General features: G+C 45.4%; 1 protein-coding gene and 1 long non-coding RNA gene across 5 annotated transcripts in view; one reads left to right on the top strand and one right to left on the bottom strand.

Moving 5' to 3' along the window:
• Positions 1-1,001, bottom strand: part of LOC138497360 (uncharacterized) — a 33,250-nt gene extending 32,249 nt beyond the window's left edge. Inside the window, exon 1 of the long non-coding RNA XR_011278570.1 lies at positions 917-1,001. This is a non-coding gene — a long non-coding RNA (uncharacterized lncRNA). The remainder of the gene's footprint in view (positions 1-916) is intronic.
• Positions 1,002-1,124: 123 nt separating this feature from the next.
• Positions 1,125-26,161, top strand: part of SOCS6 (suppressor of cytokine signaling 6) — a 263,693-nt gene continuing 238,656 nt past the window's right edge. For 2 of the 4 annotated variants that reach the window (XM_069620775.1, XM_069620777.1), the window contains exons 1-2: positions 1,125-1,186; positions 1,435-1,534. The gene's annotated coding sequence lies outside the window, so the exon portion shown is untranslated. The remainder of the gene's footprint in view (positions 1,187-1,434; positions 1,535-26,161) is intronic. The other 2 variants (XM_069620776.1, XM_069620778.1) reach the window with 1 other exon arrangement.

The following is a 26,161-nucleotide window of genomic DNA, read 5'->3' as shown; positions in this document are numbered from 1 at the left end:
GCAGTCAGGTTTTTCACAATTCGTAAGTGCAGCAGAGCCAAGAGGGTTGCCGTTTATTGGGTAAACTGCAAGTGCAGCCATTTCCAAACTACAACACGCCGTGGGAGCTGTGCCTTTAAGGTCAGGCAGAGTATGCAGTGGCAAGGGCACAGCACTCGACCATGCCATTGCCCCACCAAAACATCATTACAGACTTGAGGAGCTATCTTCCCTCGTGTGCCTCTGTATATTAAAACACACGCAGGCTCTCCTCCTGCCTTTCCACAAATGCCGCGGGGTTAGGACAAAGTGACAAACCTAACTGACTGCGCCGCCACTGAGATGCAGCCACTCGCTGCCACCCTCTGGGAAAACCCGGAGACGAGCATAAAAACCCAGAGTCTCCGGGGTAAACCCAGAGCTTTGGCAGGTATGGGTACAAGCAGCCTCTGGCTGGTACTGCTCAATGCACTGCCTGGCCGCACTGAGCAGTAAAGATAGGCACATCTTCGTGCAATGTTCAAATCTGAACCCATCACCTCGTAAAGGTAGTACAGTTAAATAAATCATGCCAAGAGGATTTCATGCCGCCGAAGCAGTGCAGAAAAAGAAACAAGCATGCGGCTGTGGTAAAAAATGGTTTGGACATGGTTGGTGCCTAATTTCCAACTGGGCGAGCTCACTGCGGTTTTAACAAAGAAAGCCGTGTTGCGCAGATAAGGGTGAAGATAAGAAGAAAAAAGGCGTATAATCCGACTTGCTGCTGGCACCCGAACATGCCCTGAAATTTCCTCGGCGTGCACGGGACGGTCAAGATCACGGGGGAGCCGGGGATACCAGCCAAACAAACCCACCAGCACCTAAATATATACCTGGCGCTTCCAAACACTTTCGAGATGTATAAGCGCCTTATAAACACACAAGTAAAAATAAATACCGGCCAGTACACAACATGCATCACTCCTTCCTCCGTGATTCTCTTCCTAAGCACGTAGACGGCCTACGTGAAACGTCACGACCACTTATGCAGAAATACGTGGAACACGTCATAGCGCCTTAAAGGCATTTCAGGAAAAGTCGGCAAACTTTTAAACAAACACCCAATGTAATCCCGTATCATAGGGACTTTAAAAATGTGATTGATAATGAAAGCAATATAAGGCCTCAGTTTACGAAAGGCTCACTTTCTGATTCCTGCCAGTATCAGGTGAGTGTCTGCGATCCAGCTCTTGTAGTGAATTTGATATGCATTTGCTTTAGCATCCTTTAAATTAGACGTTCTCACCCCTTTGTTCTCATATTGGTAAGAGGAGCGCTTTTTTAGATTGTGGAAATGCACGTTGAAGCTTTCATTCCTTGTGTTGTACTTATGTTGAAATGAAACATTGTAAGTACGTGACTTTCTAAACATCCGGTTTTGAAATTACACCGAAAAGCCTGTTGTTGGTATTGTAGACACAGTTGCTGCGAAGCTCGTTTACGGTACAGTTCCGGCTCTGGAGTGCTCGCAGACGCAGTAACTGCTGTGCAGCTACCACAGAGACCCTCATCTGGTGTAAGTGACTACATATATAATAATACCTGCGCAGGCTAATGATTGCAGATGTGTACTGTCTCCACTTCCAGTGCCTACTTTGAAAGTAATGCTTCTCCTGGGATAATGGCTTTAGATCCGGTACTTTCCCTGGATCTAATGACCCTTCTGTGGACAATATCTGCAGGCACAGTGTCTGTTCTAGGTCTAATGGTTGCACACCCACCAACACTCTGATGAATATCGGCAGACACTACCTTCTCTAGCGCTAAAGGTAAAGGACCGTCCTTTGGCTGAATCGAATGAGTGCAGTCCCAATACCTGCCCTGGGGCAAATAATTAGACACAGTACCAGATATGGGATGCCGATGCCAGACACAGTGCCTCCTAATCCGTTACATATGACAGACTACCTGCCCTGGACTTTATGTCTATAGACACAATACCTGCTCTGCACAGTACATACTTTGGGGCTAACGATTCCAGTCACAGTATTTGCTCTGGAGCTAATGGTATTTAATATAATACCGCTGATGAGTATATATCTGGGGTTAAGGACTGCAGAAACAGTAAAAAACCCATGCACTCTTTCCTTCTGGTGTGTCCTTTCCCATTCCTAATTCACCTCTGACACCTCGAACCACACTCTCTGAAATGAACGTACAGCGTAAAGAAGTGATCAGTAGGGATAAACCATCGTGCCACGATTTTCAAAACGTGTTTGGTGCAACTGATGGGATGCTCATTCACTTCACTTGCGCCAAAAAGGTGGTGAACCCGACATTTAAATGTGTGCATCATAGTTGTGCACATTGAGCTGCTCTTTTCCCACCAAATGCACAACTGAGCAAGGCAGAGGGTGGAAAGGGGTTTGTGGGCATTTTAAAGTAAATCCCGATTTTCAAAAGAGGTCCACTTTTCAAAGCACAGGGAAAAAAAAACATTTCCCTGTCACTATTTGGAACAGGTGCAGGGGGATATAAAATATATGGGTAGGTCACTTATGATCCTCTCATGCAATGAGTGAGTGAATGCTGTGTGTGAATAAGCAAGTGAATGTTGAGTCAAATAATGTGGGTGTGTCCGTGCTGGGCCAGGGAGCTGGTTTTGGCTGGTGAGGGCAGCACAGTAACAGTGCACTTTAAAAAAAAAAGTATTTTATTGGTATTTTCACCAGTAAGAACACATGTAACCCCCTCCTCATCTCTTCTCGCCCCCCACATTCTCCCCTTTCCCCCCTTGATCCCAACACATGTACCCAGCAACGCACCCAGTCCTGCCCCGCCTGACCCCTGAGTCCATATACTATGGAGATGGCTCCCGGTCTCAAGTTTCTGTGATGGCCAGCTCTCTCGCCATGTGTTGAATGGGCCCTTGCACCGTTTGAGAACCCCCCATAGTCCTCGTCTCCCCTAGAAACTTTAGCCATATCTCCTCTCAGCTTCCTGGGAAGGCGCTCTCCCCAAGTGGAGCAAGTACTCACACCAGCCCCAGCAATCTCATTTTCCTTGGGCACCATGCGTCCCGCTGCAGGTGATGCAGGACAATGGCCCAGTCTGAGAGAAACCTTTGGTGATCCCCTTGAATCGAATAGGTCAACCATTCCAGTGCCTCAAAGTTCCAGATATTACTAACCCATTCTTGTTCTGTGGGGGTAGCTTTTTGTTTCCATTTGTGTGCCACTACAAGCGTTGCCGCCACTATCATGGTGATGTATGTCTTTCTTTGCACTTTCTAGGGTAGATTTTCCAGAACCGCACCCATTCCCAGGATGGCCATCCTTATGTTGTTTGGCATCTGACTCCCAAAAATACTATTCATTGCTGCACAGGTCATGTCCCAATAAGGCTGTATGACTGGGCATTCCCACCATTCACAATCCCAGTTCCCCACATCCCTTCCAGCAGCGCGCTGACGCAGGTGGTTAGAATGTATGTAGTTTTTCTGGGGTGAGATGCCATTGGACCATTATCTTAACCCACATCTCCTGTATCTGGATGGCCTGCATGAGCTTGGGGATATCTGTCCATAACTGAGTCCAAAGTTCCCCCTCCAGTGGCTGCCCCATTGCAGTTTCCCACTGCTCCACAAAGTGCCATACCTGGCTCCTTGCCCCTTCTACTATAATCCCATATAACGCTCCTACCAAATGCCTGTCCCTGTGACTATCTTTATGAACCATTCAAAGGGCGTGAGATCCCTGGAGGCCGCTGACCTGACCATTCGGTTTGTAAGCCAGTGCCTCAGTTGAGAGTAGTGATACCTCTCCCCCTCATCTAGCCCGAAGTTCTGCTTGCACTGTGCAAAGGATTTAATGTCATAACCCGAGAACATGGCACATAGCGGCACCCTGCCGCCTCCACCCATTGTAGGCACCCCTCCCATACCTGGTGATAACTGGAGATTCCTAAAAATCGACGTCTGCGGGGAGGGGCAGGTGGTCAAGTTCACCCTCTGCACCAGCTCATACCACGAGTCCTCCACTAGGGCCCCTATCCTGTTATGGTACATATTTGCATGTCTTTCCCCCTTGGGTCGCCACAACACCTCGTCCAGCGGTGAGCCCACCACCGATTTGTCCATTCGACACCCGACCTTCCCGCAGTCTCCCCTGATCCAACCCTAGCTCACTCTGATTTGAGCCACAAGGAAATGGAGGCAGAAGTTTGGCGCTTACATCCCTCCCTTGCTTCTGGGAGACCTTAGCATCTGCATAGCTACCCTGGTTCTCTTGCAGTTCCAAATAAATGACTCCACATGTTTTTGAATGATCCTAAAGAAATCTTGGGGAACCCTCACTGGTAGGTCTGTGAACTAGTACAAAATCCCAATTCTAAGGGCATTTGTCTGTGAACTAGTACAAAATCCCAATTCTAAGGGCATTTATCCTCCCCAGCAAGGCTATTGAAAAGGGTACCCATTCCGCCAGCATCTGGTGCAGCTTTTCCGCGAAAGGTGGGTAGTTGGCACGCTAAAATGAACCCAGAGAATCAGTAATCTGGACCTCCAAATATCTAATGCAGGTTTCTGCCCATCTATAGGGTACTATAACCCGCAGTCCCTGAACCTTTTCTGAGGGGGTGGTCACGTTTAATAAGTCTGACTTGTGGGCATTTATGTTTACCCGTGTCACCTTCCCAAAAGAAGAAGTTCCTGTAAGATTCCTGAAAATGAGGTTTCTCGTTCTCTAATCAACAGCAGCATGTCATCACCAAACACTGCGACTCTGTGCTCCTCACCCCAAAGGGAATCCCCCCTAATATCCAGGGAGGCCCTAATGCTGGCCAAGAGCGGCTCCAGGTGGATGGCTCATAAGAGTGGGCAACCCTGCTTAGTGCCTCGTGAGACTGGGATCCTCTGGGAAAGTTGCCTGTTGATTGCCAGACGCAAGGAGGGAGTTTGGTAGTTAGCTCTTACCATTGAAAGGACTTTAGAACCAAATCCCATAACCTCCATGGTATGGAAGAAGAATGGCTATTGGACCCGGTCAAATGCCTTCTCAGCATCCAGTGCTAGTATAAGTGCAGGGGTTCTAGATGTATTTACTTTTTCAATCAGATGACGGATCTGCCGAATGTAATCTGAGGTCTGCCTATGCCTAATAAATCCTGACTGGTCAGGATCAATCAGTTTGGGGAGGAGCTTATCCAGGCGTGACACCAGATCCTTGGTGTAAATCTTTGTGTCTAGATTAATAAGGGCAATTGGTCGGTACAAACCGCATAGTGACATTAGGCTTCCTCTACAGCCAAGTCCCTCAGGGAAGTCATCTGAGTTGGGGAAGAAATCCCATGGGAGACTACAGCTAGATAGGGACAGCCCTAGGGTCCAAATAATACAAATAAAAACTCTTGAACTGTCTCAAAGACTGAGTAGTTTCAGTGCCATCTGCGACACCAGACCAACTATAAATGTTGCACTAACAATTTCAGACTTGGGACTTCAAGACCTCCACTATGAACAGCTGCACAACAATCTGGGTGCTCCAGATCCCGGAATCAATTTGCTGGGTCTCCTTAGAATCCTATGCTTTGCATAGCCTGACATCTAGTGACTGGTTCTGAGTATTTAGCTACTTGTTTTCGCAATCGAAAGGGGATGTTGACAGGACGTGTTTGTAAAACTATCCCTACTTTGACGTGTGCTGTACCGATGGTCCTTCACGTGTCGAGGTCCTCGGATAGTTTTTTCCCACCATTGTGTTGGTCGCATTTCGTGAGTTCTACATTTGGAGTTTATTGCTAGTCTCTGAGACTTATTAATTATCAGCTAAAACGCAGAGTTCTTTCTCGCTTTCAGCAAGTTCGCTCGACGCACTCAGTGAATCTCGACATGCCCTTACTACCGCCCGGAGATCCTGGCACCTTGCCGACGGTCTACCTTCAGGCATGGGCTTACACAGTAGGGACAGTGGGGGGAACCCATTTATAAAACCCTTTAGAGATGCTTCCATTTATATTCGACAGTTGAAGCCCTGCGCAACCTATGCGTTTCAAGCTGAGGTCTTGTCGGAATACCCCAGCGGTGGAGGAATCCAAGGCAGAGCAAGACAGTCCCGACACCATAAGTGATGCAGGGGAGAGATCCGACCGGGAAACGGAAGGTTCCCGCCCCTAGCTGCGGAAGACAGGCGTCCGTCTGCTATTGAGGGTTCCTCTGGCGACAGGCCAAACATATTAAAAGTACAGAGGGGTCAGTAGCGGCATAGAAGACGCTGGCACACATGAAACATGAACACAAATCGCACATACCCTCTCCACATGTTTCAGCGCACCCATCAAAAAGTGGTAAATTGGTTGCAGAACCTAGCCCTTGAGCAGGTGGCTCAGTGACTCATATGACCTCTGTGCTCAGTGTTTAAACTTAGGCGCACGTTTCAAAACACAAACATGTGCCTAACAAGAGCGGTTCCGCTCCTAACACTTACTTACAACCCGTCTTCCCCCACAGAGTAAACCTACTCTCCCAAGGGAGGACGTCGTTTTCATCCAGGAATCAGAATTCTGAACCATCACGTCTGGTTTCTGAGAGGCTAAGATGTTAAGATTGGGACCTGCCGGAAGAGGTTATGGAGGTGTTGCTTTTGGCCAGAAGACCAGCAACCAAAGCACTATACCACTGCTGTTGGAACACATTTTGCAGTGTGTAGAGCTAAAGATATTGATCCTTTCTCTTGCAATGCACCTGCACTCAGCCCACTAAGGGCTGCCGGTGGCTACTGTTAAGGGATACTTGGCGGCGTTATCCATTTTTAATTTCACACAAGGCTCCTATTTTAAGATGCCTAATGTCACACAATTATTAAAAGTACTGGCGCATAAATTCCCACCGGTCCCTTTTCTGCTCCGTCCTGGCATTTGAACCTGGTACTAACTTTCTTAATGGGAGCTCCATTTGAACCTCTCTATGCTTGTATTCTCAGGTTATTAACCTTGAAACTAATCTTTAGTAGCCATCCCTTGTGCTTGCAGAGCGAATGAGCTACAGGCCTTGTCACGCAAACCACCAATTACCATATTCTCCAAAGAGAAGGCAGTTCTGAGGGTTCATCCCTCCTTCCTTCCCAAGGTGGTGTCTGAATTTCATCTGACACAGAAATGTACATTAACAGCTCTTGTCTCTCTAATGTCCACCTCTTCATCCTTTTAAGGATGATGAGGTTACACAGACTTGACCCGAAAAGGGCTCTTAGCGTCTACATTTCTAGAATGGAAAACGTTAGACAGGGTGACCAACTATTTATTGGTTATGGTGGTCGCAAGTTAGGCCAAGCCATGACCAAGCAAACTGTATCACGTTGGATCATCCTATTCATTTCATAGTGCAACTCCAATGCTGGAAAAGATGTCCCAGAGAACCTAGGAGCCCATTCCACCAGAACTCATGGTGACAACAGTAAAGACAGACACAAGTGATCACAGTTCAAGGGTGTTTATTAAACTGTAAGTACAGGGTGTAAAAACGCCTAACCTAAATCTAAGATGGGAGCAAGCGTCGACCATCAAATGAAACATAAGGCAGTCCTTGTGGCGTCTTGTCAAAGTAAAAAGTGTATACTAAAAAAAAAACGATTGCCAATTCCTTACACCTAATTACTGAAAGAGTGTGGAATAGGGCATTCAAAATAAAGAAGAACGTGTTCACAAATAATAAGTCAGGGTGTGATTGCCTCGAGGTCTCCCTTGCCCATGTTTTTAGCACAAGACACGGTGGGACTTTGGAGCACAGCACACACTCAAGCCTTTCCAGCACGAGCTAACAGTTCCGTATCAGCTATCGGGTTCTTCAATGGATAAGTCTCTTTGTAATGAAAAGTCTCTTGACTTCGAGGCCTGATGCTCTCAACAAACCACACAAAGTTCTGTTTTACGAACACTTTAGGTGATGGCTTCACTCCTGGGTCCCCCTCTTCTGTGTGCAGACCTCTCAGAAGTTGTAGTCAACAAATTAACAAGACAGTTCCTTTTTCGGTGAACTTTGGGTGATAACTTTCCACCCCTGGATATCCCTCGGCCGGGCTCGGACCCCAGATGACAAGGGGGACACTTCCCTTCCCGTTGTCTTGCAATGCTTCTTGCTTTCACTAATCTTAATGTCTTTTTAAACAGGTTTTCGGTCTTTTCCCTTGGTTGTCGGCTTCCCTCTGCCGGGTTTCCCTCTGCCAGGTTCACTCTCGCCAACATTTGTAACAGATTATTCACTGTGTACACCCCTTGGTCGGGTTCACTTCGTTCCACACACTATTCTGGATTGTCAGCTTCTCTCTGCCGGGCTCACTCTTGGCAACCTTTACCAACAATTCCTTACAGGACTTTTAGACCACGCCCCTTTCCATTAGCATTCCTCTGCCGGGTTCACTCTTGCTAATCTTCATGAAACACAGTTCATGTACTTATTTTCACCATGCAGGATTCACTTCCCTTAGCTTCAACAATCGTCTGCCGGTCAAAGACTTTCGACGGTACAGAGGATTTTACAAGACGCCTGTTTGACCACTTTAACCCTGTCTTTGCCTCTTCCCAAGGCCTTCTGGTTACAGTAGTCTTTACCTTCGGTTAATCACCCAGAGTTTCCTGCTTAAGCGCCCACGTGGTGCTGCACTCCTCTGTTGCTGGTTTTCCCCCTCCTTCGTTAATGGTATCCCTTTGCTTTTCAAAGTAGAACTTAGCCTTTGGCTACATTTCATTTAACACAGTTCGGTTTCTTATCGAAACCCCCTCGACTCACCGGCTGTGATGAACTGCTTGGCTTTCTGGTGTCTTGGAGTCAAGGTTGGTACCACAGAGACAAGAGTCTCTCCCCGGCTTGGTAATCAGCAAAGGAGGGTCTTGCGTTCTGTGGACATCTGTTGCAATACATGTTGGCTATTGTTTGCAGACTTATCATTCCCTCTGTGGAGGTTCCATGGGTCTTGGTCGGAAAGGGCAAGGTCGAATCTCTCCTTGTCACCCTCTCGGTCTGCGCTGTCTTTCTCCTCCTTTTGAACTGCCGTGCTGAGTTAGCTCTTAGTTGTGTGGTCTGCTTGCTCGTTCTGTGCTCTTGTGCTCCACCTTTTATCTCTGTGGAGAAGTGTCTGCGGAGGGGAAAGGGCTGTCTGGTGTGTGTGATTGTGTTCAATTGCCTGACTTTGCCTGACCCTGGTATTGGGACATGTCGGGTAAGCGGCTCTGGTGTTAGTCCGTTGTCTTTCATGTTGTGCAAAAGTGTTTGTGTGGAAAAGGTGGGGCAGTGTTTTGGAATATCCTATGTGGGAGGATGGGGGAAAAAGGTGATGAAAGAAGGGGGATAATGCGTCTTGCCTGTCGGTGTCCCACACCCCAAGGACCAGGTGATACTCCCCCACTGGTCCACCTCCAGGAACTGGATCCAATAGCGATCGCTGTGTCCTGGCCACCTGGATGACAGATACCTGGGGACTAGCTGTCATGATGCCTACCCCCGGGGACCCAGACCACGTCCAGCAACCCAGGAAGCGGGCATCAAGTTATCGTAAGCAAGCCCAACAACCCCTGCTAGGGTCTATTTGGGTCCAGTTCTGGTGCCTATGGCGCCAGGCTCATATGGAGAGTCAGTCCTGGCGCCATAGGCGCCAGGCTCATAGATTAAAACTCACCTGATGCAGACCATGTTGCAAATTTACCTGATGCAGACCATGCTGCAAGAGCTCCAAGCCAAAAGAGGCTTGGAAGGGACTAGTTTACTTAGGGACTATTTTTTACTCGGTCGGGGCTGGGGAGGAATACTTACCTGGGACTACTTCGGAGGCTATTTAAACCACACCCGGAAAACAGCACACGCTTCGCGTTATTCTGCATCCAGCAGCGTAACGCTCACTGTGCCTGCAAGTCTGCATCCAGCCTTCTGCCACGCCCGCCTCGAGTTTGGAGCTCCTAGAAAAAGGGAGAAAGAAGGAGAAAAGCTTAGAACAAGAGCAATACCTTTAATCCTTACCTGAATTCCCGATTCATCGCGCCTTCGATCTGGAAGAAAGAAGTAATTGTATGCGCGTCCCCTCGCCAGCTGCAGCACCGCGCTGAACTCACCGGCCTTCGCAGCATCTTCACATCCTCCTGCATGTTCCCGCCGCACTCCGGCACCTAAGGAGAAGACAAGAACAGCAAGGTGAGCCAAGGGAATACACAAAGGAATATTAGTTACCTCCCCCACCCCATAGACCTACCTGATTTTACCACTGGGGGTACTATTCCTCTTCACGGGTCGGCGCAGCTTCCACTGCATCTTTGCCGAACCCCGGCCCCTAAGGGGAAACAAAGGAACAGCAAGGTGAAACAAAGGGACTAACAAGGGGAACCCTCCTCACCACAATAGACTTACCTGATTTTACCGCCGTAGGTATTATTCCCCAAGACTTCATACTTTCTCTCAGCGCCTGGATAAGGGAGAAAGCAACAGGTTACATATTGACATTATTTTATCGAACTGTGTTGGAAAATACAAATCCTTACCAGAATACTACCAGTTGCCACGAGGAACTCTTCACTAGGGTCAAGCTGGAACCTGCAAGGAATCGGATAAGAGTGAAAGTCAGGCATTTGAACTCTTACGAACTTTATACTTACAGCTTCTTGCCAGGAATCTCTGAGTCAATATTGTTCTAGAACTCACCAATTCCTTCGAGCCAGTGAATCAACTGGTTATCAACGCGCCCCTGCGCTTAATGCAGGATGGAGAGCTCATCTTTTCAAACCATCAGAAGAATACTCCTACGGGCCAAGCAAGCGAAGCTAGGTAGGCCAATCCAGTCCGTCATCTCAGCCCTACGCGTCACATTGGTGGAGACCGCAGATGTCCAGTTCCGATCGACGCCTCTGTGGGAGCCAGGTGAGCGTAACACTAGCCCGGGAGACACCGTCGGGTTTCTCACAGTCCTCACTCCACACTTTTTCAATTCATTACTCCTTAGTGAAACTGTGAGCCAAGATGCTCGATTTGGAAGAGCAAAGTCAGCCTGTGTGCCGGGCGGCATGGCACTATTCTGAGCCGGTTGGAGGTTGAGGCAGCCTATGTGCCGGAACCTGAATAGAGGTTAGGCGAGGGTGGGGGGGGGGCTCTGGTGTGCGTGGGAGGCCGTTGGCCATAGTGGAGGCCCAGAGCACCTTTCTCTTCGGGAGCATGAGCAGTTCTGGTGACATTTTGTTTAGGACCAGTGAGCTGGTGTGTTCCGGGAGAGGAAATGGCAAGTCGCCTTGGTATGTTGGCGTCCCACGGAGCACAAAGGAGACGTTGCACAAATTCCTTTTTGTGTTTTGAAGGGGCGGAGAACGGAGGCAGACAAAATACACTGATTTGTGCCTGGCTGATAAGGTGATGCCTTTGAGAGGCTCATCTGATACCTGTGTAGTAGAGTGGTCTAGTATGGCTGTCAGGAGGACTTCAATTTGGGGTAGTGTTTGTTGGACTGGTGACGGTGTGTGCGGCAAAGTGTGGAAGACGAGGAGGAAGAGAGCTGCATGAGCAGAAAGGTCTGGGAGCCATAACATGGTTTGGTCCTAACGAACTTTCTAGGTAGGTGTGTTGAGACCGGTGTTTCAATTATGTTTGTGCTTTGTTGTGGTCTCACTTTAGTGGCATTTGTTTCGCCCAGGGATGGAGGAAGTTGTGTTGATGTTATGGCCTCATGTTAGTGATGCTATAGGAACCTCGGGGTCTGATATTGCTTTCTGGTGGGTTTCCCTCCCGCCCCCCTTTGGCCAATTTAGGACTTGATTACACTGAAAATAAACCTGGCACTTATTCACTGGAAGAACCCAGATGCATCATGGTGCTGTAGCGTAGCCTATTCATTTGCTCAAGATCTCACATTACCATGCGAGCTGAGGATGGTAAGACCTGCCTTTAAGATGGCAACAGCTGGCAAATAGGTTGAGTACTTGGCCATATTATGCGAGAGACTGGCCAATATCTATCTAATGTCTATACATAAGCCACAGTTGTTGGATTTGCCAATGTTTGTTGCTTTTTGCATTATGCTTTTTATTTTACGGAGTAGCACATCAACCGTTTTGTGCCATATATCTCGTGTAACAATATCCAAAACGGATGAACTCGTGTCTCTTAGCCCAATATGCAAAACTGGTGCCATTTCCACTGCCGTATAATTTGTAATTGTCATTTATTTCGCAGTAGTATTGGCACACTGCATCAGGCACTGCTTCAGTGATGTGGCGAAATATTTGGCTGCTGTGCATTGTGATTTTTTGTCAGGTGCACAATAGTCTGATTGGTGCAGAATGTTTTTATGTGTAAAACTGTTCAGGGTACTGGGCCTTGCGTGACATCGGATTTACTGTTCCTCTTGAGAAAAAGTAAATATTAGATGGCTTTCAATCCAATTTCTCGCAAAACTAGTTGTGAAAAATACAGTTTGACCCACTGTCTTAAATGTTCTTGTGAGGAGAACAGTGCAAATGCTTCTGGTGGTGAAAGGCTCAGTGCTATCCAGAGCACATCACACCAAATGTGTACGTTCACCAGTCGCAACTGATGAGAACAGTTTTGTAACTTAGCAAACTATCAGAAAGGCCCCCCCCCCTAAATAACTGGTGTCTAGAGGGCCCGTAGGATCTGAACCCGGCATTGCATGCCCCTACTTTTTAATGCGCCCACAGGAATGGGTGATGTAGGTGCGACTATGTTGTGGTTTCTTCTGTGCTGAGAACCTTTTTTTCTTCCTTATTTACTTTGGAGTCTTCTTAAAAGGCTGCATCTTTTTTTTTTTCTCCAAGTCTGCTATTATTAAAAACCCGGCCTGACCTGTTTTTATTTCAAACATGCTTGTTCACCTTTGTTTATTCGCTTTTTTAAGTTTGTGATTTATAGTTTTGTTTTGGGTGTTAATCTTTGTGTTTGGTTTTTTTTATAAATGTCGTTAGTATTTTACTTTTTTAGCAGAAGCCCAGCCCACTGTCTGCCTAGACCTCCATTGATGGATTAGAAAGTTAGGCAGTAGCAGATAAATTGGCATAGAGCTTATTGCTTTCTTTTTTTTAATACGTTATTTCGATCCTCGTAAAATCCATTTGAATAAATACTAGTAAGCCCAGGTTGGAGCACCACAAGTTCTCTAAATGCTCTCCTCAATTTAAGGTCATGCTGCTGTATCGCCTCCTATTATGATGTGGCCAAGCTGATTGGTGAAATTCTGTTTATAATCTGAATACTTTGTTATTTTATATGGGGCTTGCTAGGAAAGCTTTTGACTTTTCATGTCACTGCAAAGATCTACTGCACGGTAATGTAATTGTTTTCAAACTCTCAAGGATGAAATTCCTAGTCTGCCCACCCAGATAGAAACCATAGCTAAGCAGTGACCGCATTACCCACTGCACTATCTGGCTACCTTATTCATGTATGATGTTCCCCCACTCTGCTTCCAAGTCACAAACGGACGCCACTGTAGTGAGTACACCATTCTAACTGCGCGCCTGACCTTCGGAGCGTTCAGCAAGTTGAACTAGGCCATAATGGCGTCAGTGAATGACGACCATGTACGTGGTCCGCCATTCCGAAGTTATGACCGGAGCAAAGTAGGCCATCACCACAAGGTGACCCAGGAGCGATTATGGCAAATAAAATCCGTTGAGGGGGAGAATTTAGGACAACTTGAATGAGTGTGACCAAAAAAAAAGGCAGTAGTTGCACTGGAGCTGTGTGCTGTAGTCTGAGGTGGCATTGGGGTCCGGTGGGCAGGGCCATTGCGCAGCCGGATGAGAGGTGTCTCTGTGGGGCCATTGAGGTGAGGGGGCAACTGCAATGTGAGGGGGGAAAGGAAGTCCTGCGCAGGCATCGGAACCAGATGGAAGGGGTAGATCCAAGCAGGGCGAGGGAGAGGGAGCTTTCAAGTAAGGAGCGAGTGAATGATAAATGTGGCTGCTGAGGCTGCAGCGAGCAAACGTGGATTCGTCCCATCAGGTAAGGCCGATGTTTCCCCATCGTGATTAACCGCAGAAGAATCTATGGGTGCAAATAATGGTAGTTTTGTAAGGGCAACAGGGTGTAAGCTCCTACCTATTGTGGGAAGGAGCATGCAGCGATATAGCCACATGGGTAGTCGTGCTATCATCTCCGTTTCCCCTGAGAATTTTTGTTTTGGCTGCTAGGTGTTCATTTAATAACACCTCTGAGACAAAATGAATGGTATAGAATAATGTATAGCAGAGTGGAATAGTTTGGCATTTTCTGAGAGATACATGTGACCCTGTCAAGGGGATGGGGACCCCGCTCAGCCTGGGATTCCCACAGCCTGTCCTGTCCCAGGGGCAGGGTGTGGAAGTTGAGAGTGCCCCAGTCCCTGTCCTTACTTCAAATGCTTGAAATGCTTACCACTGCTGAATTCTGGGCAGTTTCTCTCTGTTTGTCCCCTAGAACATGCAGTACCAGCAGTCTTAGCAGCAGTGCCGCCAGTGAACTGGGCGGACTGGGATAGAGACAGCGGGAAGCCGCAAGGCCCCAGAATAATCTGCACCTAGAGTGGAATGAGCGAGTGCTGCCAGACAGTAAAGAACAAACTCCTTAAGTATGCAGAGCAGGAACCTCAGCAGTGCAGCACCTGCATTCAAACCAGACGAAGATAGTTCCCTTACCTGCCCACGGCCCGCGTATTGGCTCCACCTTGCAAACCGGCGTGAAAACCACCAACATAAAATTGAATGTTTACTTGAAATTCAGCGGACCACCATTGCGTATGGATGGTGGACCAACCTACGAATAAGGGGTGTGGCTTAAGACCTCTATGTTTTTGTCCACCTGTAACAGCTCCCCTGGGAAAAGGGAAGCCAGGGGTTGGCCCAGGGAACAAGGTAAGAGAGACAACGGAGATGGAAGTGGGGTGGACAAAAGAGGGCACAGGAAATGGGAAGTTGTGAGGGATTCTGGTGATGTCATGGTAGTTGAAGGAAAACTAAGAGACTAAGAGGTGGAAGAACAGTGTAGGAGAGTGTGGAGGATAACTTCTGAAAAAGTGGACAAGGTGAGCCATTGGTTGGTGTTACAAAGTGGTACGGTGCTGTGAATGTGCATGCAAGGCGTGTGAATGATTGATGGAGAGTAGAGTGAGTGGGGAAGTGAAAGGCGAGTACATGAGATAGGTGCTAGTGGAGAGTAGTAGTGTGGTGTGGACTGGGGTGTAGTGTGAAAAGGGGAGAGAAGTAGTATGCAGAGGAAGTAGAACAGGGTAAAATCAGAGGGTGGAGGTAAGTAGGTGTAAGAGGACCGTTTAAGGGAATATCAGTCACTTGTCACATTTCTTTTTTGTGAGCACTTGTCCGAGCATGACTTGAGCAGTATCGCATCACAAGTTGTGATGCAATCTAACAGATTGACATTTTACTTGGCACTATTGGCTCTTGGTTTTTCTTGCCTTCTCCATTCACGCGTTGCTCTCACCATTCTCTATTCTTAGTTTGTTCAAAGGGTGCTGTTTTGAGGAGTGTTTCAGTAATCATCCACCCTTCACTTTAGTGCTTCTGTTAACATTTTTTAAGAGGCAGCAGTTCCTACTTTTGAAACAAAATAAAGGAAGTGAAAACGAAGCACTGACTGTATACACCGTACCAGAACACCTCATTGTAACTCGATGCACTGGGTGAAACCTGAACTCGTTTATACAACATTAATTTGTATTTCTATTTCTTGGTGGGTATTACCTAAATTGTGCTCTTTCAGGGAGATAACTTTTCCATCTCGGTTGCCCTATGATCCTCACAACCTAAAAATTGGTTTCAGAAAAACACAAACATGCTGTGTGTGTTGTTTAATGTGCTTGATTACCAGTAACTTCATGTGACACCGTAAATAATGATAGCAATATTGCTAATCAAATAAGTTGGATTGTTAATCAAGAAAAAAATAGTTGGTAAAATCTGCTAGTTATGTTTTAAAAAGTAACGTGTTCTTTGCTTGTGTTGATACCGTACCTCAGTTCATTGCAGTATAGTGTGTCACTGTGCAGTGTGCAGTGTGAGATATCCCTTTAATTGGGTCTTGACATACATCCGAGAAGCTGATGATTAATGGTATTAGCTATGTTGTGGTAAGGCGGGTCTCTGGGGCCCTTGCAAATCTTGCCGCATCCTAGTGCAAAAGGAAACTGTGTAGGATATCCGATCGTGGTACCAACATCTCACATCCTTTTGCATTATGTTTATTGGTGTCACCCTCTATTTGCTGTCAGAAAGGTAGGTCTTTTTCCTTTCTGCTTTTCAACTATTATGTTTCTTGTCAGTGTAGTTCTACATTTTGCCTGGGTGCCCATGTTGGTTTGGTTGATTTGTCTTTGTATTGCTATTTCAGAGTGCCTGTTTTTTTTTTCTCTTCGGGTTGTGTGGGCCTCTAGTCTTAACGTAAATGACAGGATGGTTGAATGCTTAACTTGCATTTCTAAATGATCAGAAGGCCTTTTTTTTCTTCATTGCTATTATATTTGCCTTTCGATCCCATGTTCCCATCCTGTTGCCCTGTGTGGGCGCCTTGAAACACAATTTACATGATGTATAAGCACCTTACAAATGCACAATAAATAAATATGTTATGGCTGAATTTCCCTACCTGAATGAAACTAAGGAAAGTCTGAGTCAAAGAGTTCAATTTAATAGTGTGTGGCAAAAACATATCCTTGTCCTCACAACTAAAGCTAACAAGTGTGTAGGGATGTCAAAGTTAAAAGAAATAGTGTTCAAATCCAAGTTCTGACTTTCTTCCAACTCACCGCTTTCTTTCAGCTCCCCTTCCCACAAGCATAAGAAAGTTCCATGAAAAAATCTCAAAGTTTACCTTTCTCCAGTTCAAGGGGATATAGTTCAGAACTTCCCTTGGGTTCCCTTCCCCAAGTTTCAAGTAAAACAATCCAAAACAAAAGGGGTCTTGAGATTCTGTTCCCAAGACAAGTGTGTTCCTTCAAGTCTCAGGGTTCCGTTCCCCAAGACTTCCACTTCGCCACTTACACTTGGAGCGGTCTTTTCAAAAAGTCTTAACAAAACACCAGATCAACCTGACCCACGTTCTGCCTGAACTTGCCAGTTCATTTACAGTGGATTCATTGGGCTGTTTCACGGCGTCCTTAACTTACACCATTCAGGGCTCTCTGGTCTAGGCGCAGTTGTTGGACCGCACTGTTCACCCATCACAGGTTGTGCAACCAGGATCCCTAGGTTCCTTAGCCCACACACTTTCTCCTGTGCACCAAGTTACCATCACTTAATCCCCTTTATTGGCCTCTTTGCTTAATGTGTAATCTTGCGCTCCTCTGGCTTCTTATTGCTAGCCTCGTGGCTCCGCCACCATGTGTCACGCACCTCTTGCCAAACTGTGGCCTTGCATTCACTCATTAAAGTTCACTGTTTGGCTCCCTTTAGCCTCTAATGTACTTAACTCCAAGGTTTGAGTTAAATCGTTGTGCAACATATATTCAATATTGGGTACTTTCAGTTCGATGTTCAATTTGCACTTATGTTGCTTAATTATATTCGGTATTCAATATGCACTTGTTTGCTTACATATGGACCATTGTTCCCTTGCGGGCCTATGGGAGCGCCGCGGTGCTGGAGCACCTTCCCGACACTCGCCAGCCTTCTTTGCCTCTTCATGGTGGTCCCTGCAACTTCCTCTTGGGTTCTGAAGCCAGGAAATCCACCGGCGTGAGCTCCTCTCACTCAGTGTGTGTTTTCTTCCTCACACGTGCTCCTCCAACCCTTCTTCCTGGACATGTACAGCATCCTCTGTGCTCCGGGCTCCTCAGCAGCTGCTGCTGCTCGTGCTGGGCTACAGAGGCTTCACGGGTTGTGGGAAGTACACAGCCCACTCAGATCGGGTTCCACAAGGCTTCTGGGATAACTGCTGGCATCCTGTGGAATTTACTATGTTGGATTGACCACATGAAAGGCCAAACAGCGATGGACACGACACAAGTCATTAATAAGTACTCAGAATTAAGGATCACCAGTTGCTGCATACTTTATGGAAAAGCAACACACAATTGTTCAATTGCAATCTGTTATTTTGGAATAAGTTAAGCGCAGTAAGAGAGGCAGCGACATTATAAACCACTTCATCAACGAGAGATCTGGTGGATTGATACCTGCCCTACATCCGAGAGGAATGAATATTGATGTCGATCTGAACTGTTTCCTTTAATTATGTAAACTGTATTTCCTTGGGACAATTGAGCTAACTGGCATGCTGGCATGTTGGCGTTTAGAGACCTCTAGTTTGGTTGGAGTTTAGGAATTCTTTTCTATTGGTTTTTATTGTAATACTTTTCCCACTGTATCTTTCTTGTTATTGTTTTATGTATTCTGTTTTTCTTGCATTGCACTTGCCTTTTATAGTATTTGTATATCTCTCAAAACATTAGTCTCTTCATATTTACTATTTTAGGAGTATCCAATCATCGGGGAGGGGGGTTTCTTAATCATTTTATTCTGAATGCCCAATTAGGTAAGATTTTCACAGAACTGGTAAATCATCCTGACCTTGGTCAACCCCAAAACGTTTTGCTTTACTAGTGTGATATTTATCCTTAATAGCTCAGTGAGTAGGAGTCTCTTTCCACACTCACATAATCTTTAACTCTTTTTATGGGTGTCATTTTATTGACTCTCCATAGTGTCTTTTAAAGTTATGCTCTTTAACAACTTATTGGCAGTAAGTGCCTGTTGTTGCTGGGTTGCCCTAGGGGCTCCCCTTTAAACTTTCTTTTGGTAACCGTGAGAGAACTACAGTTCCCATGGGTAGAAAGGATCTTTGGATCCCTTTTACATGTTATTCTGTGAAGCCAGCACACCCCACCGTATGTGGAGTGCTGGGGAGATGCAATGTATCCGCTTTCACATTAAAACTGTAACAATACTGTTACAGGGACAAGCTTACCTCCAAATGGCTGGTGGCAATGATACCTTGCATTAATTTGGTGCACCTTTACCGCGGCCTGTGTTCACAGCTGCAGTACAGGCACCTAAGGGTGCTCATTTTAACAAAATTGCCCTGTCTTCTTTTTCGCCATTTTAATGTTTCTTGTTGTTTCTTGTTCCTTCCCCTGGCATCCAGGGCGGTGTGATTTTTTTTTTTATCTTCAGCGGGAATCCTCTGGACCCTAGTCTGCCTGTGAGGGCTGGAAGCGAGTCAAAACTCCCCAGCCCTTTGTCTTACGCCTTGCTCGAACGGGGACAAATCCCAGTGGGGGGGCTGGCTGTCCTGATTGGAAAACCAGACCGCCCCTTCTTGTAAAATGCGTGGAGAGAATGCAGAGGTTGTACTGTAGTTCCTGTTGAATGTTGCGAACCTGGAAATTGAAGAAAAGTCGACCACTGGAACCAAATTCGGAGAGGATTAAGAAGGAAAAGCGTCGGTAATGATTTCCAGCGACCGGAGAACCTGCTGTGCAACCAGAGCCTGCTTTAGCCCTTCCTTCCAATCGACCTGGGGACTCTGAAAACGACGACCCTGACCCAGATGGCCTGGCGAGACCCACTATTCTCAAGAAGACCTGCATGTTGAGCCATTCCACGCGTTGTTGCAACCTTGCGTTGCTGCAATACCCCATTACCCTGGGACCTCAAGCCATCGTGCGGTGCACAGTCTTCCGAATTCCGAATCGTGCTGAAACTTAGTGGGCATCCTAGTGGAACTCTTGAGACACGAATGGAGTCTGAAAAGTCCCCTCAACAGAGTGCTGGACCTTTGTAGCGAGAAGAATTCAACTGCGATTTTCTGTCTTCTCTGCTCCTTGAAAAGGTGCCAAATCTGCAGAACCGCATTCAGCCGCGAGGGAAACCTACAGCCGATAGCCTTCATCAATCCCTGCTGCAAAGTTCCTTCTGAGGTTTTCAGTCACCACGGCAAGGAATCCACTGGCCGGGTATTTGGCTGCATACCCTGAAGAACTCCTGCTGCAAAATCTTCAATGCTGAGGTACTGTGTTAAGTTTAGTTTAGTTTTTTATTTGATAATGCGTTCCAAACCCAGGGGAAGCCTGGCACAGCAGTAACAAGATTGCTTAAGCTTAGGTTACATACAGAGGATATATACTAGATGATACATATGCTGGCTTGGGTATGTACTTACCTTAAGCCTGTTAGGATTCCTGTGTAGCTGTGGGTTGTTTTCTGTGATGGGGAGGCCTCTCATCCAGTGCATCCAGTCCCACTGCTAGACTCCTTCTAGGGTGTCTTCTGCGAAGCCCCTGGACCCTCTTCTAACTCTAAAATGGAGTACTCACCGTTTTCCCAGTTTTCCTAAGGAACTCTTGATACTAAACAACCTGTTCTGACACTGCCTGTTAGTCACTAGTCCTAGTGACCCCTCTACCCCGCCTCCCTTCTGCCACTGAGAATACTCCTGCTCCAAGAATAAGGGAAAGACTTTGAAGGGATTGTGCATTTTACCTAGAAAAGTAAAAAAGTGTATAAAAGTTACTTACTTGTGAAGAGTTGGTTGGGAACTGTAATTCTAAGAGTGAACAGTTAAAAAAAGTTCTTACTTACCTTGGATGTGTGATGCACTATTCTTAAAAGTATGGTTAACATATTTTCTTCCTTAGAAACTGTTTTGCCAGTCTGATAGAAAGTAGACATGAAGGTATATTACTCTCATGTGATTTAGGTTATGCCTCTTCCCAAAAGTAAAGTGTTGGTTTCACCAGATTATTCCTGCAGGGTAATTGTATGAGTGTCCTCCAACTGTTGGTATCACCAGATTAGTCCTTTGTGGATAATTGTATGAGTGTCCCCCAACTGGGTCTTGCTTCTCCTGACTTGCTGTTACCCTGTCCAGAATAAGTCTGTATTAGGTTGTTGCCTACCCAGAATAACTGAGTCATTCAGTAAAGAGTAACATTGGGGTTTACTTTCCCTGTGATATCTAACCTAGAGTCTGTGGTTCTAACTGTCCCCGATAAGTCATACTTCAGTTATCCTTACAGCTGGGAAAAATGTAACTTGGACTGCTTGTGAGATATAAAAAGTATATAGGTTTTACTTACCTTGAGCTAGCTGTGTGCCTTCCCAAAAATAAGTTACAAGAGTTACTGTTTACCTCAATCTGGGGTTCCCTGATTTCAAAAGCACCTGTAATTGAATATTACATCCTTAGGTTTTACTCACCTAGTATAACTGTGTGTTATCACAAAAGTAGTTATAGGTTTTTACTGCACTTGGAATAAGTGTTCCACTATTCACAAAGTATATTGTCCAGTTGACTAATTAAGTAATTTCTACTAAGAGTCCGCATATAACTGGTAGGGTCTACTGCCCTTGCATTACTGAATGTAATTGTGAAACTGGTTTTTACTCCACAAGAATAGGCGTGGCCTATACTGAATGTGTAGGAAAAGGTTTCAACACCATTTTACCAAAGTCTTCATAAAATGAATTTGGTGGAGGATGCAACATTTTACCATAGTTCATCAGCATTCTCCAATAAAAGTTATCAGCAAGGGAGTTAAGTCCCATTTCACGTAGGATCAACAAATTTGGGAGTGATTTAGAAAATCCCAACACCGCTTTCCGAATCCTTCCTTGTAGTTTGTATACTTGACTTGACAAAAGTGCTAAACAGAGATCCAACCCATACAAAATGATTGGTTCAACCTTTAACGTGTAGAACTCAATGATTGGTAGTAATGAAAATTTTTAATACCTGTGGTATATGATTTTCATTTGTGAAATGAGGTGGACTACTTTTAAGTTTAGAGTCTTGCTCCACATAGCCAGGGAGTTTGAGTCGCACAAATTATATCTCAAATATCTAGTTGCCAGAACACGTTGAATTGTGGCTCCATCCATCTCCCAAGTAAATCTGCAAACTTTCTTTCTGTTAGCAAATACTATTATGTTTGATATAAGCCAGTTAGTAGAGAGATTGTTTATTTTAGCATAGGCAGAAAACAAGTTGAATTTATTTTGGAGGCCCTATGGCGTCCGGTCAAACAAAATGTCATCTGCAAATACTAGCCAGTTTATTCTGGCGTCTCCCAATTTAACTGGAAATGTATCCAAGTTCTCCCATATCTTGTCAATATCACAGACATATAAGTTAGAGTATAGCTGCAAGTTGACAACCTTGCTTAACTCCAATTTCTGTGTCAATTAACTCGGTCATAAACCCAGCTCGATTTATACGTACCCTGTAGGACGTGTCAAAGGTTTTGACTTCCCTAGAACTGCTGTCAGGGTTTCCAAATAAGGTTTATACTTTGGTCTGTGTACCTTCAAGTGTAGTGTTGTTTTTATATTGTGATCTCATATAATGTGTTAGTACTTACTTATCCTTAGATTTATCTATGCCTACTTGTATTTAAATAAATCATTTATTTTTACATACAGTGTTTATGTGGACCATTTGTATTACAATTTCATTTGCACTGATTCTACAGCCCTCTCTCCCTCCTAAAATAAGCCTGGCTGCTCTGTCTGCGCTACCATGTGCTCAGGTGGTACAGCCTTATACTAAGAGTGGAGTTTTGTACTGCCTCAGTTGAATGGTTTTACTAAGCCATTTGTTGGACTTCAGAAAAACTGTGCTAACACGCCCCATGGGGACGCACGGGCCCACTGTCACCTTGACAGCCTAGCAGCCCCTTTCAGAACCCCTGGGCGCCAAGGCCACAGACTTTCCCTCAATTCCCTGTGGAGACACTCGCTACAATCTTTGATTATCCCTCTTCAATATGGCGACTGATGCCCATCTTGGATGTCACGCAAGCGTATATTAAGCACTTCCCTCAAGTAGGCAGGATATACTTCTGGGTTACGTAAGGCAGTGACAAGAATCCCGATTCGAGCAGTAGGGTATCCTGATGATATACTGCTGGTGTTTTAGGTAAGGAGAACTTTTCTCCCCCGATTAAGGTCTGTCTGTAAGCCCACCACATGAACGATTTACAGTGTCTGTCTCATTACCCTTGTAGGAATGAGGCAGCCGTTATGATATTTGATATATGCAGCTATACCCAGGCACTACTAATATAATAGAGAGGAATGCTAGTGTTATTTTCCCAAACATTGAGGAGGTTTATCTACTTAGATGCATTACTTTTTCATTTTCAGCTGGAACTCGCGTGAGGCTGGATAGGAACGGGTGCAAGAGATTGTTTACAGTCCTGTCTACGGACCCATGTCTAACTCGCTTGGGTTTTCCTGTGTGATACTCGCGGGTCCAATATTTACGAGGTAGATTAGTGGTTTTTTCACTGCATGGGTGATATTAGGGTTGTACACAAGGTCTATTCTCTGAACTGAGGAATCTTCTGTTTGTGGATTTAAACCTTTTGTATGTGTTTATTATTCACAGAGGTGCTCTTTGCTTCATGTTGAGATTTGTGTTGGAAGATACTGTTATTATCTACATACTCTTTTGGGTGATACAGAAACCGAGAGTGGCTTTTTTGAAGTAAGATTTATTGTGGTATATGCTGCAGTTAGCATTTTGTTTTAGAAAATATGGCATATTTGAAGATTTGGTAGATTGGTGTTAGGCATTATCTGTGTACTATTTCTCTTTACATTTACAGACCTATGAGGGTATTTTCCCTAATGATGGAACTTGTGGTCCCGAAACCCATACGATTAATTTCAACAATACCCCCTTTTTTTTTAAAATTTGAACTACACTGTAAAAATACTCCTAAGGAATATTAGGGGCTAGTGATAAGAGTTTTTAGGCTTTTTCCATGAAAATGACTGTACATATCTCTCTCCTGGAGTGTGTGATAACAGAAGATGATTGAACCGGAACCAGGCAATCTCACGTTGCAGACATTTGTTATTTAAGTTTTGGGATTGTGAAATTCTTTTTCAATTTTCTGTTAATGATTGAGGTGTACCTATACATTAATGTCGAGGTGTATTGTTTTGATTACATTTTGACTATAACCTCTTTTCTACCTACACGTTGTTTGATAATAAATGGTTAAGATTAGTGGGATTTTGTATCCACACCAGGTGAGTGTGCAGGTAGGGCTCTGGACTGCACAAGTCCAGACATACATACTGTTTCTTTTTCGGGTTCCACCAAATCTGCCTCCTCACAAGGGTCTCCTGCTGTTTTTCTACACAGAGGTTTCCCTGTTGCTCTCTCGCTTGCTGGGCTGGTCTCCACCCCATTGAAAGACTGCATGTGTGCATGCTTCATTTGCCCTGCCTGACCATAATTAAAGGGACATGCCTGACCCTCAAAGCTCCTTGCAGGCATCTTCCTCGTCCCAGTACCAAGGGGTAAAAAGGTGTAGTCTTCATCACTCTTAGTTGCCTCTTTTCTAGTGTCACATGTGGGTAAATGAGGGGGACTGGCTTATAATAGCCCATAAAGGTTGGGGGAGGGTTAGGTTGTTTGTCAATAGGCAAAGGGTGATATCATGTTTCACCCGAGGGCACCCCACTCTCCATCCTCAAGGACCCTCCACCCAGGTGATCCTCCCTCGCTTCTCTATCCCCAGGGTCAGGATCCAAGAGCGATGGCCTTTCCCTGGCCACCTGTGCAGAGGATCTAAGGGGAGTAGGAGTAGGAATACCCTCAGGTTTCTCACACCCCTCAAACCTTTTTGTACTTAAAGTAAGGCAGCCATGGCATATCTAAGTGGCTTCTTCAGTTTGCAGTGCTGTATTTATTTTCTCTTTTGAAATGTGGCCCATTGCCCTGGATGTTGTGTTGAACTCTGAGAGTTGGTGTGTTCTTGAGGCCAACTGTGACAAGTGGTGTTATCGTGGGAAGTCTTGATACAGAGGCTGCCCATGCGAGGGAGAAAACGGACGAGAAGTCGGAGACTGGAGACTCCTGGGTGGCTGCCAGTCCTGACCCTTTTGATGACAGATTTAGGAGATAAGGGTACATTCTTAGTTTTGATCCTCTAATGGAAGGAACCAAAAACTCCAGAGAATAAGCTGGATTGTATAGTACATCCGTTAGAACCAGAAGGGGATGTGAAGAGTGTTCGGGCGAGGTCAGGAAGAGAGATGGTGGATCGAGAGGCAAGGCAGGAAACGGAAGTAGAGTGTAATGCTGTTTTGGATATTGTGGAATGGAGTGCAGATGAGGTATTGTGCCAAGGGTCACACAAAGCGGGTCAAGGGATATTTATGTGACCCCCTCTTGTCTTCGGGCAAACAATTGCAACCTCAATTCTGATTATTGGAGCAGGGTGTTAGAAAAGGACCCAGCAAGGTAATATGGAGCGCTCCCGGTGGAACCATTTTACACAGCAAAAAAGCTACCAACCTAACCACATGACTAATAAAGGTTACTCTCTCTGGGAGGTTAAGGGGTAACTTTGGCTAACCCATGCCTTGGGAGTCATAAGGGCTCTTAGGACAGGGCAAAAAAACAGATTCACACTCAGCCGTGCTAGAGATTAAACCTGTCTGGGAGAAAAAGCAAAGGTGGAGCTCCAAAGTTCTTCACTAGTACTTTGGTTGAAAAGTGTCAGGGTCATGTCTCAACTTGTTTGTTCTTAGCACAAATGCAATTCTTAAAAGAAAACCGAGGTAGTAAAACAAGAAAAAAATTGGATTAAAGAAAATAGCTGTTTACTACCTACAGAAAATAAAAACCTATGAACATTGAAAATACCAACATTAAGGTTTAAATATGCTCACAAGAAAACCAGATAAACAGGTTAAAAAAAGGAAAAATCTGCTTTATAACCACCAATGAATAAACCTTAACTCACCCTATAATAAAGTACTAGAAATGTTTTCCTGTGAGAAACGTCCCTGCAGCTTAAAGTTGGTATTGCTAGTGTTTGTGGGTTTTAACTGTATGTAGGTCATGTGACGAATCCTACTGATCCCCACAGAACCCCAGCCGAATGCTTCCTGATCCTGAACTTAGGGGTCGTGTACTGTGGGAGGATCACCGGGGAAGAGACGAGGCCCATGGTGGTGAGAAGATCCCATGGTATGAGACACGGTACTTGTCCTTTAAAAGGGCGAACCTTTTAAAATGTGCTACAACAGGCAATGGCCTATTGCCATTATGATGTATCCAAACCACATATCAGATCTGTGGCTCTGAATGCAGATGCTTTTAAACTTGAACATGCCTTAATAACAGAAAGGCCATGCACAGTATTTCAGGATAAAAATCCTCCCTACTCCCAAAGCTATAATGGAAAAGAATGTAGAAAAGTCGCCTTAAATA

The sequence above is a fragment of the Ambystoma mexicanum genome, chromosome 5q (genome assembly GCF_040938575.1).
Source record: "Ambystoma mexicanum isolate Mex_15411 chromosome 5q, UKY_AmexF1_1, whole genome shotgun sequence".
Taxonomy (NCBI): domain Eukaryota; kingdom Metazoa; phylum Chordata; class Amphibia; order Caudata; family Ambystomatidae; genus Ambystoma; species Ambystoma mexicanum.
The sequence above is the reverse complement of the archived record's forward strand: the minus strand, read 5'-3'. Positions and strand labels throughout refer to the sequence as shown.